The sequence below is a fragment of the Cervus elaphus genome, chromosome 10 (assembly GCF_910594005.1).
Source record: "Cervus elaphus chromosome 10, mCerEla1.1, whole genome shotgun sequence".
Lineage (NCBI taxonomy): Eukaryota > Metazoa > Chordata > Mammalia > Artiodactyla > Cervidae > Cervus > Cervus elaphus.
The window spans coordinates 52203249-52216212 of record NC_057824.1 but is presented as its reverse complement, the minus strand read 5'-3'; the positions used below and the strand labels follow the sequence as shown (position 1 = coordinate 52216212).

The following is a 12964-nucleotide window of genomic DNA, read 5'->3' as shown; positions in this document are numbered from 1 at the left end:
CGCAGGGCGGGGGAGAGCAGTGCAGAGGACCTGGGGACAGGCTGCAAGGAGAGCTGGGAAGGTGGTACAGACGGGAGGCAGAGGGCCTTCGTGCGTCAGGTTCCCTCTCTGGATTCTATCTGACTTCTGGGGATCTCATGGTCAGAAAATCTACAGGACAGCTGAGACTTCCTGGGACTCAGCCCAAGAAGCTGCATTTATAGGTCTGTTCTGTCTTAAGAGAGACACGGTGTGTGGGGGTACCTATCAGCCTCTACCCACTTGCAGTGGGACGGGGACATGCACGTACAGTGTGGGTGTCCACTCTGCTCTGCATGGGCTCCCCAAGACCAGTCTCCTAAATAGTCTGCGCTGAGAGAGAGGCCGTCTCGCCAACACCAAACTCCACCTGTGGGCAGCACTGCATTTGGGGCCAGCTTTACCTGAGTGGGGGAAGCAGGCTGAAGTCAGAGAGATTACTGAGGTTCTCCGGTGGAGCCCCAGAGTACACAAGGGCCTCTGTCTGCCTACCTGCCTGACTGTATATGGTAATTCACGTGGAAAGGATCCACAGAGCAGGGTGGACTGGAGAGGGCTTAGTGGAGACGGCGGGACAAGAAGGGAAGAGAATGGTCCAGAGGGAGGTTCAGGTAAAGGCATGTGTGTGAACAGAGGCAGGGAGGTGGGGGACCTGGTCTGGCTTGTGAGAAATCAGGAGGAAGAGGCAGGACTTCTATCTTCTGAAAGAGCGTCAAAAGCCCAGGCTCTTGAAGTGCTGCATGTTCTAACTGGGTGACCCGAGGAGCAGCAAGGCTGACAACATTATAAGGCAGACTGGGAGAAGGAAGAGAGTCAGGGGCTGAGTGCAGGAGGCCAAGGCTACAGACCAGACACACAGTCCGGACCAAGTGAAATGGGGTGGGAAAGATTCTGAAGAAATTCTTCCATATGGCTAGGTTTAGAGGGGGGAAAAAGAAAAAAAAAAAAAAACCAAATAACCCTAAGTCATCACAGGCTACGAGAAAAATCTCCCAGACAAGGAATCCTTGGGAAGACTGTTCAAAGAAAGGCTGACAACCCACTTGCAGGAGCGCAAAAAAGGATGCAATGTGGATGTAAGACAGCTCATGTCTGAACATGGTAGCTTCATATGTAACAGCAGAACTCCTGCAATTTAACTGAAAGGTGAGAATTTGAAAATAATAGCGCCTCTCGAACACTTGGCCACAGCACTGCTTATGAAGCAGCTGCTACGGGCTAGTCACTGCACTGGGTGCTTCCCGCCCATCAGCTGGTCAATCCCGGGCCCCTGCACAGACGTGGGGGAGTCAGAGACGAGAAGCTGAGGCTCCTGCAAGGGGAGTGGCTTTTCTGGGCTCTACCTCCATGGATGGAGAAGAGAAGCAGGCCCGCACGGATCATAAAGTGCACAGCACCACCTCTCTCTCAAAGAAATTCCTTTTCCCCCGGTTTCACACCTTAGGAATTTATGCAAACTTAAACACAAAACAAAGCTGACAGGAAAAGTGTTGACAGCAGGTGCAAAACAGCAGTACGACTCGGAGACAAGACGAGCCCTGTCGGACTCTCCCAGCAGCACCTGCAGCAGAGCCAGCGAGCCACTTCCCAGCAGCCTTCATCTGCGTGGGACAAAACTTGGTCTGCTCCAGGCCTTCTGCCTCAGTCCTGTCTGCCTGTCTGCACGACCACCACGGTGTCAACCGTGCTCTGGGAACCCAAAGAGCACCCCGGACACCCCGAGGGCACAGAAGGGGAACAGGTGCACAGTCGGCATGAACAGGCTTGTGCTGGAAAACGCTGGTCTAATCTAAGTCCTTATTCTTAAAATGGAAGAAGGGCACTTCAAGCCTAACAACTAGGGAAGAAATAAAAGACGCACAAGAGTGTACTGTGAGAGCCAGGCTGTGCAGAAAAGCCTCTAACCTTCCTTGTATTCTGCTTCAAAGTCCTTCCCCTCCCGCTATCATCCTGCCCTATTATTCCAAGGCTGACCTTGGGTCTACAGCAGGTGTGCACCCAGCTGGGACGCTCCAAAGTGGACCAGTGAATGCTGGATAGATTCTCATTTGAGGCCCATGTTTCCAGGGGGTAGGGGGTTATTGTTTCTTAAAGACAAAGCCAGACAAAAGCAAGCCAAAACAAACCAGATCCTGTGCAAAGATCTTCCTAAGAAAACCTAACTAGAAGCCTAGTCTAAATAAAGCTCTGACACCTCTCTCTCCATACACACACATGTGTGGAGCCCGCCTGCCCAAGTTTCAGGGCACTCTGATGTTACCCAGATGGTGTAAGAAGCTAAAAAAGATCTTATGTTGTATTGGTTATTATTTCCTAACTGTCAAGGTGTTCATTTCAGGGCAAACATACATTATTTAGAGACATACTATTAATCTGGCTCGGGGGTGAGGCAAGGAATGAAATATAAGATCCATGCCACACGATTCAAAGGTCCACATACAGGGAATTCCCTGGCGGTCCAGTGAACACCCAGCTCTCACTGCCAAGGGCTCAGGTTCGACCCCCAGTCAGGGAACTAAGATCCCTGCATGGCATGTCCGGAAAAAAAAAAAAGGTCCATATACAATTTTTGATAGATTATAACCACAACAAGCACTTATAAAGACACTGCTCTAAGCGCTTTTCACTACACCTACAATCAGGATCCAATAACTAGTCTGGAATCTGGCCACTCAATCGCTAACACTGAGGGTTAAGAGCCAAATAGCTTCCTCCTCCTCTGGGTGCGTCTGGTCACTTCACTGCACTCACTGTCCTGGAGAGCTGTTCAGGATTTCCCAGGAAAGGGCCAGCCCAGAGGGAGGGCCACATGTGCAGAGGCCATTCAGGTTACTGAAGCATAAACCAATACAAATCAGAGCAGGGGGAAGCCGTGCTGGGAAGGGGTTAGATAAACCGCTTCCCGTTCCCTTCCCGGTTCCTGCAGGAGCCAGTGGGTTCCTCTTTTGCAAATAATGGCACACCACACAATCCTCTGCCCCACCCTCAGAGCAAGACTGCACGTGTTCCCGACTATCAGGTCACCGGATTCTGCACCGGTCCTTCTGAAATTACTGGCTCTACTGTGATACCAAAGCTGCTGGAGTTTCCTCCCAAGTTCAGAGATGGGCCCGCCAGTCTGGGCTGGCCTCTGGGAGGCCCGAATCTAGGCTTTATCTGTGAGGCTCGGCGGCCCTCTGCTGGCTGCCTGCTGTAATTGTTAGTTCCTCACCAGACCAGTGAGAAAATGGCCCTCAAAAACCTTCTCATTTCACTGCCATCTACAAGGCTTTAGATTTACTGAGAACATCCATATGCACACAGAATGTGCAATACAACTTTCTGTCATCTGAGCTTGTGCGGCGTAAATACTGTTACCCACATTTCACAAGCAGGAGCTACAGAACAGTCAGGCCTGAGCTCAGGACGCGAACGCAGACGTGGCCGAGCACCTGCCCGAGAGGCCCCGTGAGCAGCACTGCAGTCCTCACCGCAGCGTACGGTCCATCGCCTTCTGCAGCGGAGCGACGGGAGCAGCACACAGGCTCCCCGCACAGCCTGCTGGTCAAGAGGCTGGCTCTGGGCAGACCTGGGTGGTCTGCCCAGGCCATTCACTCTGCGCTGACGGCAGGCTAGCGGCTCACCTCCCAGCCTTAGTCTCATCTATGAAGGGGCCAGAACAGAGTTACACGCCTGAATGAGATGCTGCCCTTGCAGTACCCCACAGTTGACTAATCGATGTTTCAGCTGCCACCTGGCCATCACTAATGTCACACTGTCACAGCCTGGCCTCCAGGCTTCCTGCCCTCCCAGCACAGCTTCAGGAAAACCCTGGCTCCTAACAGGAGCTGGAGAGGCCCCTAATAGAGAAGGTGCAGAGCCTACTGCTGGTCACCAGGTTACAGGTGAGAGCTGGCTTCTCTCACTTGAAAGGTAAAGGGACACTGGGACGACAGAGTAACAAGTCCGTGAAAGAACTGAAACCGAGGTGCACCCTCTGCTGAGGAGACCGACGATGACGCAGGGGAGCAGAGGATGAGCCCCCGGAAGTGACAGGGGTGGTGTGGCTGGTTTCCAGTCACTTTCCAGTAACCGTGACCAGAACTGGAATGGCCCTTGGAAAAGCAACAGGGCAATTTACGGGAGCCACAAGTATAGCATATTAAAAAGATTAGGGAGCAACGTTGCCAAATCTAAGAGCAGGAGAAGTGAGAACCAGTGCGATAAATAAGAGTAACAGCTGACATTCATCGAGAGCCTATGGACTAAGTAAACACCTTACTCATATCAAGTCATTCAGTCCTGAGAGCCAATCTCCTAGGAGGGGGCTATTCTCCTCCCTAGTCTTCACAGTAGGGGAAACTGAGGCCAAGGGTGAGGTGGGCTGTGTAAGGCCAAAGACTAGTCAGTGGAGGGGCTGGGATGTGAACAGAGACACTGCTGTTCCAGTTGCCCCGATGAACAGCGCTAAACCAACAGCCTGGTTTGCCACTCTCTAGTGGCTGTGGGCAAATTCTTTAGGCCCAGAATGGGGCGGCACAGAGAATATACTACATAAACAGATGGTATGTTTATCAATACACTGAAGAGAGGTATTTGCTGGAACAGACTGTGGGGCAGCCAGAACCTGGGTGGGGCCTCCCAGTACCGGAGAGCCGACCTGAGAGCCCCTGGACAGACCAAAGTGCCTCCTGTTCCCAGGAGCCAATGTCTTCACCAGACGCACAGTTATCTGAAAAGGTTGAGCTCCAGGCGCTGGGGCAACAGACCACAGAATCAAACCACTGAAGTCAAGCAAGTGAAAGAACATTCCTGTCCTGGAATCTGCAGTGGAATGTGCTGTTGCAGGATACAATTTAAAAAAAAAGAAAGGAGAAAACCCACTGAGAGAATCAGAGTATTTGTGTGAGTGAGTGCATTTTAAACAACCCGTCTCATGGGACTAGGAATAGGCCTGTGGTAAGACAAAATCTGAGCAGCTAGACCACCTCATGAAGAGCCAGCCCTCCCATGACACTAGGGTTCGTAAAGCCAGAACCCCCAATGCCCACACGGCGGGCCAGCCCACTCACAGCCCGCGCCTGGGGCAGGCAGCACGGCGGCTCCACCGTTACCCGAGGACGACAGCAGCTACTCGGACTGAACCGCACCGTCTGTGGCCGAGCTGCCTCCCCACGCTGTTCAAACTGCTGCCGGAATAATCTTCTGAAAAACATGATTTGATCACATCAGCCCCATTCCCACCCGATGGACCTGCTACTGTCACCAGGAAGAGGCCCACGTTCTTCACAGGGACTGCCCCCTCCCCGGCTGGCTCCCCACCTGCCACCGCCCACCCCTCCCTCAGAAACACACCTCAAACACACCGCGTCCTCTGCTGTGAGGCCTCTGCCCAGCCCTCTGCCCTTGCTCCCCAGCAGCCTTCCAGGTGCAACCCTCAAGTCCCTTCTAGAACGTTTGTTCCACTCCCCCTGCAGCCCACAGGCTCCCCTGTGGCAGAGCTGAGCAGGACCCACAGGCAGGCTCCGCGGGGCCTAGCTCCACTGGGGCTCTGATGGATTCTCTAGGCAACAGGCCCACGTATTCACCATCTCCACCAGGAGGTCTAAAAGGCATTTGAGACATGCCTGAAACACGACTTTTGATCCCCTCGCCTCCACAGACCCATGCTCAGTCCCTTCTGTATCGTGAGGGACACCACTACCCGTGACCTGCTCAAGGGAAAACCCTGGGTCCTTTTCCTTCAGCCCCACACTCACGCCACCAGCCAGGCCTCTCTCTCGTGTCCAGAGACACTGCCGGCCTGGCCCACGGAAGGAGCTTGGATTCTGGTTCTTCTCACCCCCACGAGCCCTGAGGGCCCCAGCCTGGCTTCTGCACACAGCCTGCCTGCCCACCACACACACAGGCCTCACTGCTCTGCCTCTCCCTTGGACGGTCCTCCCCGACTCCTCTAACCTCTCCCCGCTCCTCAGTTTGGCCGGTTCTCCCTAGCCCTCTGCTCCCCAGGTTGGGCACTCTCCTGCTCGAACACGTGGACTGTGACCAAAGTGTGTGCAGCCACTCTGGGGCACGAAGAGCAAGCTCAGCCATGACCAGTGCTCTAGGTCGTTCCATTACCACGCCTAAAGCAGACCACATCTTTGCTGTTTAGGAGATCTACTATTATCTGAATTCTAATCCTGTTTTATCTCCCACTGTTTATCTAGAGTATTTTAGGGAAAAACAGAAACTATTGTTAGTTTAATTCTGAAACAGAAAGGCTTCAAACAAGCGTCACATTTCACAGCTGGATTACCATGTCCAATGGCTTCCCTGGTGGCTCAGACAGTGAAGAATCTGCCTGAAAGCGGGAGACCTGGGTTCAATCCCTGGGTCAGGGAGATCGTCCGGAGAAGGAAATGGTTACCCACTCCGGTATCCTTGACTGGAGAATCCCATGGACAGAGGCGCCTGGCGGGTTACAGTCATGGGGTTGCGAAGAGTGGGACACGACTGAACGACTAACACTTTCAATTTCACCATGGTTTTGGGCTTCTGACAGGAAAACTGCCAGCCCTGCTCCAGTCCATGTATCTCCTAACGGCCAGGAAGCAGCCTGAGCACCAAGGGCGGGTGTCCCCTTCCCTCCTCAAGCCCCCCAGCTGACCACGTCCAGGGCCCTTCTGTCCTTTCACTCAGAACTGTCAGGAACAAACCCTGCGTGCCGACCTGGGGCAGACCTCTGTCTGGTGCACGGGTTCAGGCCTCACAGTCACTCATCTGCCATGGACAGCACTGCCCAGCTCTGGCCCTCATTCCCCGGCCCTGGCACCCAACCTGATGCCACCACCTCATCCTGATTTTACAAACGGGCAACAGACCTAGGACAGGAAGGGAAAACACCAACCTCAAAAGCGAGCTCAGAGCTGAGACAGCATATGTGTGGCCTCGAAGGGTGGTGTCCCAGGATTCTTCTGAAGGATGCTACTGAGGAGACCAAGGGAGACAAACTGCCTGAGGCAACAGCACCACGAGGGAATGTGTTCGCCCACTCTCACGAGGATAGCTTCAGAGGCACACCCCTTTGCAGTGGCTCCTCTCCCGCTGCTTCCTTACCCCAGCAGCTGCTCTCCTCATGGCAGGACCATCAAGAACTGCCTGGACTAAAACGCTGGCACAACGGTCCACTCAGAGAAAGACCAGAGCGGGCGCCAGGCTGCCAGGAGTGTGCGTGCGTGTGGGCACCCCCTGCTTTCCCAGACTGTGAAGTGGGCAGATTCTGTACCTATGTGCTGGCCCACACTTGCTTCTGCTCAAATCTGGACTCCCAAAATTCCTGTTCTGTCTCAAAATCCTCTGGATTTCCAGTGAAACCCCCCACTCAAACCCAGGGCCTGTGCTCTGGCTGCAGAGCAAATGGGAGGGAGGGAGGGGCACGAGTGATGACTTAACAGCTATTCCAATGGGCTCCCAGCAGCCTGTGTGCCAAAGGTACCTCACAAACAGGAAGGAAAAACAGAGCTTTTACTTCTGTAGCGTCCCTTCTTTATCAAATCGAATGATGTGCCTCATTACTATTACTTTTTGAGGTGGCTAAAGAAGGAAAAGTGGGCGCTGCTTTACACAGACTCCGGCTGCCTGGGGCGGGCCCTCACCCCACAGCCTGCGCACCAGGCAGCCGGACTGCCGAGGTGAGCCCGCCCCGTGTGAAGCCAGCCTCTGCCGGCCAGGCCTCTGCCAGCCCTCCACCAGGCCACCAGTTGCTCACGCCACACTCTGCTGCTTCCAGGAGGAGCCAGGCAGGGCAGAAAGAGAGGCGTGGCTCTGGGGGCTGGGCTCCGGGTTTAGGCACCAGGGACGCTGCCCCACTGTCCCCCAGTGCAGATGGGCAGACCGGGGTGGGGTGGGGCGGGAAGGGGGCCCACTGGCAGAGGGGGCCCTCGGGCCACTTGAGCAGCTGCTCCCTCTCTCTGCTCCGCTGTGTCCCGCACCGCCTCCGCCTCCAGAACTAGATGGATAAACGCGACTGAAGTCAGGAGAGGGTGACTCCCTCCCACTGATCCCTGTCTCTTCTGTGGGCCTGGGCCTACTCTTCTCCTTCAGGCAGGCCACCAAGGTTGAAGGAGCCAGGCTGCAAGAGAGGATTTTTAAGTCTGGGAGAGCAGGGCTGCAGAAACTCTTCTGTTACTGCATTTTCCTGGACACAAGGGAGGCACATTAAACATTATTACTTTGAAAATGCAGCCAGATACAAGATGGATCTCATACAGGCAAATTCTATCACTTATCCTCTTTCCACCCAAAATGAAAAGGACAAAAGCGATGAGCTGAAAATTAGAGGGGAGGGTGTATAGTGGGAGGGAAATAAAAAGCCAAATGCTGAATCTGACAGAAATCATGGTTGAGAAATCTCCCCTCACAGTCATATCCAAATGGCAAGTCACCAAGGCTGCAAACATCTATCTCAGGAGTAATTAAATCAAATTAATCTTAGGAAAAGAGCTTTAAATGTTCAAAGCCCCATTAATTCTCATGCCTTGTAATTAAATATGTACGTTAAGAAGGCTTGGACAAAAGCAAAACATTTTCGAATGTGAATTCTTTATGTTCACAGACAGCATTATAACGCATTCTCATTACTGATCTTGCAGAAAACCATGTGAAAATGTAGCGAGGCAGACACCGTGAAGCCACGGCACAGAGAACGCAGATGTGACCTCAGTCCACACCGCGCTGCAGGAAGATGTCTTGATAAACATCTTCACTTTTAAGGCTCCACACAAGTTATTCAACGATAATCTCCACTTGGCTTTTTAACTCTCCCTGATCCCTGCCCCCTCTGCTCCTGAGGCACGGCCCTCAAATGCATCTTGGAAAAGCCCTTGGCTTCTGCCTCACTGGGATCTACTTTATTTCCGTGTTCATGTCAATCTCTCAGGGTTAACCTTCTCTCAGATCATCAACCATGAAAGAGCCGGGTGACCCCGACATGCTGCGTGTCTTGAAGGGGAGGTGTCAAGTCCCGCACTCCCCAGACAGGGTGCACTCGTCCAGAATCTCAAGGACACTGCCGCCGCCACGTGATCTCAACAGGTCCCGACACACCTCTGTCAGAGAGCTCTTGCCTCACGGAACTTCGCTTGCTTCTCACAACCTCCGTACTTCAGAGGAGGTGGAAAAGGAATTACTCGTCCATTTTTCTGATGAGAAGAGTCAGAGTAAATGATCTGCTGACAGACAGTAAGCACTTTAGAGTCTGAATGTTATCAGTTTTCTGATTATGTGCTACTGGTCAGGATCGCCAGTGCCTCCAGTTAAGGCTGTCACATAACTCTGTTATGGCAGACCATAACATCCACAAAAAACTCTGCTCCCACGATTTGTCTACACTGCTTGGTTCTGTTAGTACTGGAGTTATCAATTATTTTTCTTAAAGCAATGTGAGTTGGTGCTATGGACTGAACGTTTGTGTGTCCCCATATAATTCACACACTGCAATCCTAATTCCAATGTGATGGCATTAGGAGGCAGGGCCTTCGAAGGCCTTGAGGGTAGAGCGCTCATGGATGGGATTCATTAAAAGGAGAGGCAGAACTTGCCCCTTCTGCTCTTCCTCATGTCACGATATTTAAAGAGGGCCCTCATTTGAACTGAATCTGCCATGGCCTTGGTCTTAAGACTTCCCAGCCTCCAGGACTACGTGAAGTAAACGTCTATTGTTTAAGCCACCAGTCTGTGCTAATGTGTCAGAGCAGCCTGAGCCAAGACGGCTGAGTTTGGAAAATTTATCGACCAAGTTTTCAAAGACAGGGATGTTTGTGCTAAAGGAGTTTTACCTACAGAAGATTTTAAAAGACAAAAGCAGAAGCCCTGATTATTCCAACTGGATCCATGACCATAGTCAACTGAATGTATTTGTCAGGACTATCAGGTTCCAAATCAACACCTAGAAATTAAAGGAAAAGGCAGAGCTTTCAGACACGAAAGAAGGGTATACGCGTATCTAACTTCTGGACAACGATGACGTGGAGACGACTGTCACGCTGACACCAGCGGATCTAATCGACATTTTAAAGCTGCTTCTCGGTCCAAACGTCTGTGTGAAGCTCCTCTGTTGTTCGAAAGATTCTGTGGTAAGTAGATCTCTTTCCAGGAGAAATCCAAGTGATTCAGCAATATCATTTCAGAGAAAAATGAAGTAAATAAATCAAATGCCCCAACGAGGAAGAATTCGTAACAGTAAAAACCTCGTCTTTGGTTTATTTCCTAAGTCTGAGGGGAGGCAGAAGATAAATGAACCTACCTACATTGTCAAGATTAAGTGTTCTGTCTCAGAATTTTACTAACATCCCTTCGTTTGATCCTCAGATAGACCAGAGTGTCATCATATCCACTCACATGTGAGGAAATCAAGTCACTATGAAGGACCTGTCTTGATCACATAGGTTATGCCCAGGACTCGCACTATATTTAGTATTACATTTAACTTATCATACTCTTTCCCCTGTTTTCTAGCAAGAAAAAAAAAACAAAACAGCTGTTCTGACCATTTTATTTATGTCTGATGAAAGGTACTGGCTTTTGGAAATGAAACTAGAGAGATGACTGGAGCAGTAAATAAACATCAGAAGAACAGGTCTGTTCAATAACAAAGTCTTTGTATTCTGTGTATTGATTCTGTTCCATAAGAAAACTTAAAACATTTAATGTCAGAAGTTTTTGCCTAATGATTTTCACTTACTTCTACCAGCGAAGACCAGATACAACTCTAGGTCTAGCAGATGGAGGGAGCACTTCAGTTCAGATGAAGAAGATGGCATTTTACTATCTAGAGGGCACAAAGCCCCGCCAGGTTTTCCTGGAAGAGCCACGAGAGTAAACAGAAGACACTCCCGCTCTGAGCCCTGGGTTCCTCCCGCTGACCTGCGAGGACGTCAGGCTTTCTATTCTGCTGTTGAAGCACAGAGCTGTGTAAAACTGAAATAGTTCAACAAAGATTGTCTTCTTTCAATTATTTTTATCCTCTATTCCGGGAACAGGTAGAATAAGAAGGGATGAAAAGTCTAAGTAGACAGTAAACAAAGTAGGGTAAAAACTTCATGTAATACGACACATTCATATATTCAGAAACGATGAAGAAAGAGAAGCAGGAGCTAGCGGATTGGCTCATTCCAGACAGACTAAAAGTGAAAGTGAAGTCGTTCAGTCGTGTCCGACTCTTTGCAACCCCATCCGCAGACTGTAGCCCACCAGGCTCCTCCGTCCATGGGATTCTCCAGGCAAGAATACTGGAGTGGGTTGCCACTCCCTTCTCCATGGGATCTTCCCCACCCAGGGATCGAACCAAGGTCTCCTGCATTGCAGGCAGACACTTTAACCACTGAGCCACCAGGGAGACAGACTGACGATCAGGGGGAAAAGTGTTCAGCTAAGACTCAGAATTCCATCCTGGAGTAGTCTTTGTTTTTTAAATCTCTGTGGACAATGGTTAAAGAAAAAAAAAAATACACGTACATGTTGAGAAACACAAAAAGGCAAAATAAGTGAAAGCCTGAGTTTTAGCCCAGAAAAAAAAGCTTAAACTGCATCCGTTTACCTTGCTTTTTGTACTCAACACTGTACTTCTTGGAAAGATTTCCTGATCCGTACTAATAGGTCTTTCCTTACTTAATTTTTTGGAATGGGTTGCAAAATTTTGTTGCTCTTTCTAGAGGTGGGCCAATTCTCAATTTATCTATCTTACTTTATCATCAACAAGGGTTGCTTTTGATAAAGTATGACTCAGGCTCCTAAATGAAGATAATAGTCAACATTACTATGCAGATCACTGCCTTTTAATCTCCCTGCCCCCCCCTGCTCTGCAAGGCTGGCAGGATCTTAGTTCCCTGACCAGGGATTGAACTCAGGCCCTGGCAGTAGCTGAGTCCTAATTACTGGACGGCCAAGGGATCTCCCAGATCACTGCTAAAGTAAAAATTGAAGAAACTCCAAAATCAAGAGCTGACTGAGAGAAGAGAAAAACAAGTGAAAACATCTTAAGAACTGGATTAAAGAAACAACCCTTCTTCCTCAAGTGGGTCTGCCATGGCTCCATCCCTCATGAAAGAACAAAAGTCAAGACCTTAAAACAAAACGAGCTCCTAGGAGGCAGCACCACCATCAGGAGCCCAAGGGCCCACCGGGGAAGCCAGGGCCGGGGAGGGGAAGGCATGCCCGCCCTCCCATTAGGCCTGCTTCAGCATCTTGCTGCTGAGTGAGCCACGGGACTCACTTTCAGTTTTGAGAATCATGACTCACTCTCCCTACATCCTCTCAATTCTGACCATATTTATAGTAATATGAAAGAAAAGAGAGGCGGCCCATGAGGCAGGGAACATAGAAGCTCACATCCTTTCAGTTCTACAGTCAAATGATTAACAATTCCTCCCCTTCATGAAGCAGTTTTCTTTTCAGGAAAAGTATAAGCTTTGTGCCCTCTCAAAATGGTTTTTCCTGCTTTTCAACAATTAAAAAATATTATTTCAAAGCAGTTTTTTTTCCCCTGGACTCAACTCAGGGCTGTAATTCCGTGATAGCACTCTTCAGTAAAGTAATTTAGATGTAAAGAGTTCAAGAAAATGAGGGGGCAGGTAACCCATGCTTGCAGAGTTCAACCGTATCACAGTTTACTCGTATCTTTAAAGTCCCTTTCTACTTCCTGTTCTGAGAGGACATGGTCAGTGTTCTTCAGAAGATGGACAGGCTTTTGATTACAGATCAGTTTGCTAAGGTTCCCAGGTAACATTAAAGGCGGCTCCAGCAGCATGAAGTTCTCTCCGTGAAGCAACCACGGGAGGACGTGCTGCCCTTGCCTCTCAGAAGCCACTACACCAGCTCACGTGGGCCCGGCCACCCAAGAGGTCCTCCACGTGGGCAGGGCCGCTGTCACTGTCCCCTGCTCCACGGGGAGGAAGGGCGTGCACTCCAACAGGGTGGGGTGTGTTGG

The 12964-nt window shown here is 50.6% G+C and overlaps 1 protein-coding gene and 1 non-coding gene across 4 annotated transcripts in view; both read right to left on the bottom strand.

The window, feature by feature from the left end:
- The window catches only part of RNF216 (ring finger protein 216), a 113666-nt gene that overhangs the window by 40531 nt on the left and 60171 nt on the right, over nt 1-12964 (bottom strand). The window lies entirely within an intron of this gene.
- Nucleotides 11303-11374, bottom strand: TRNAC-GCA. The gene has a single exon. It is a non-coding gene; the product is annotated as a tRNA-Cys (tRNA).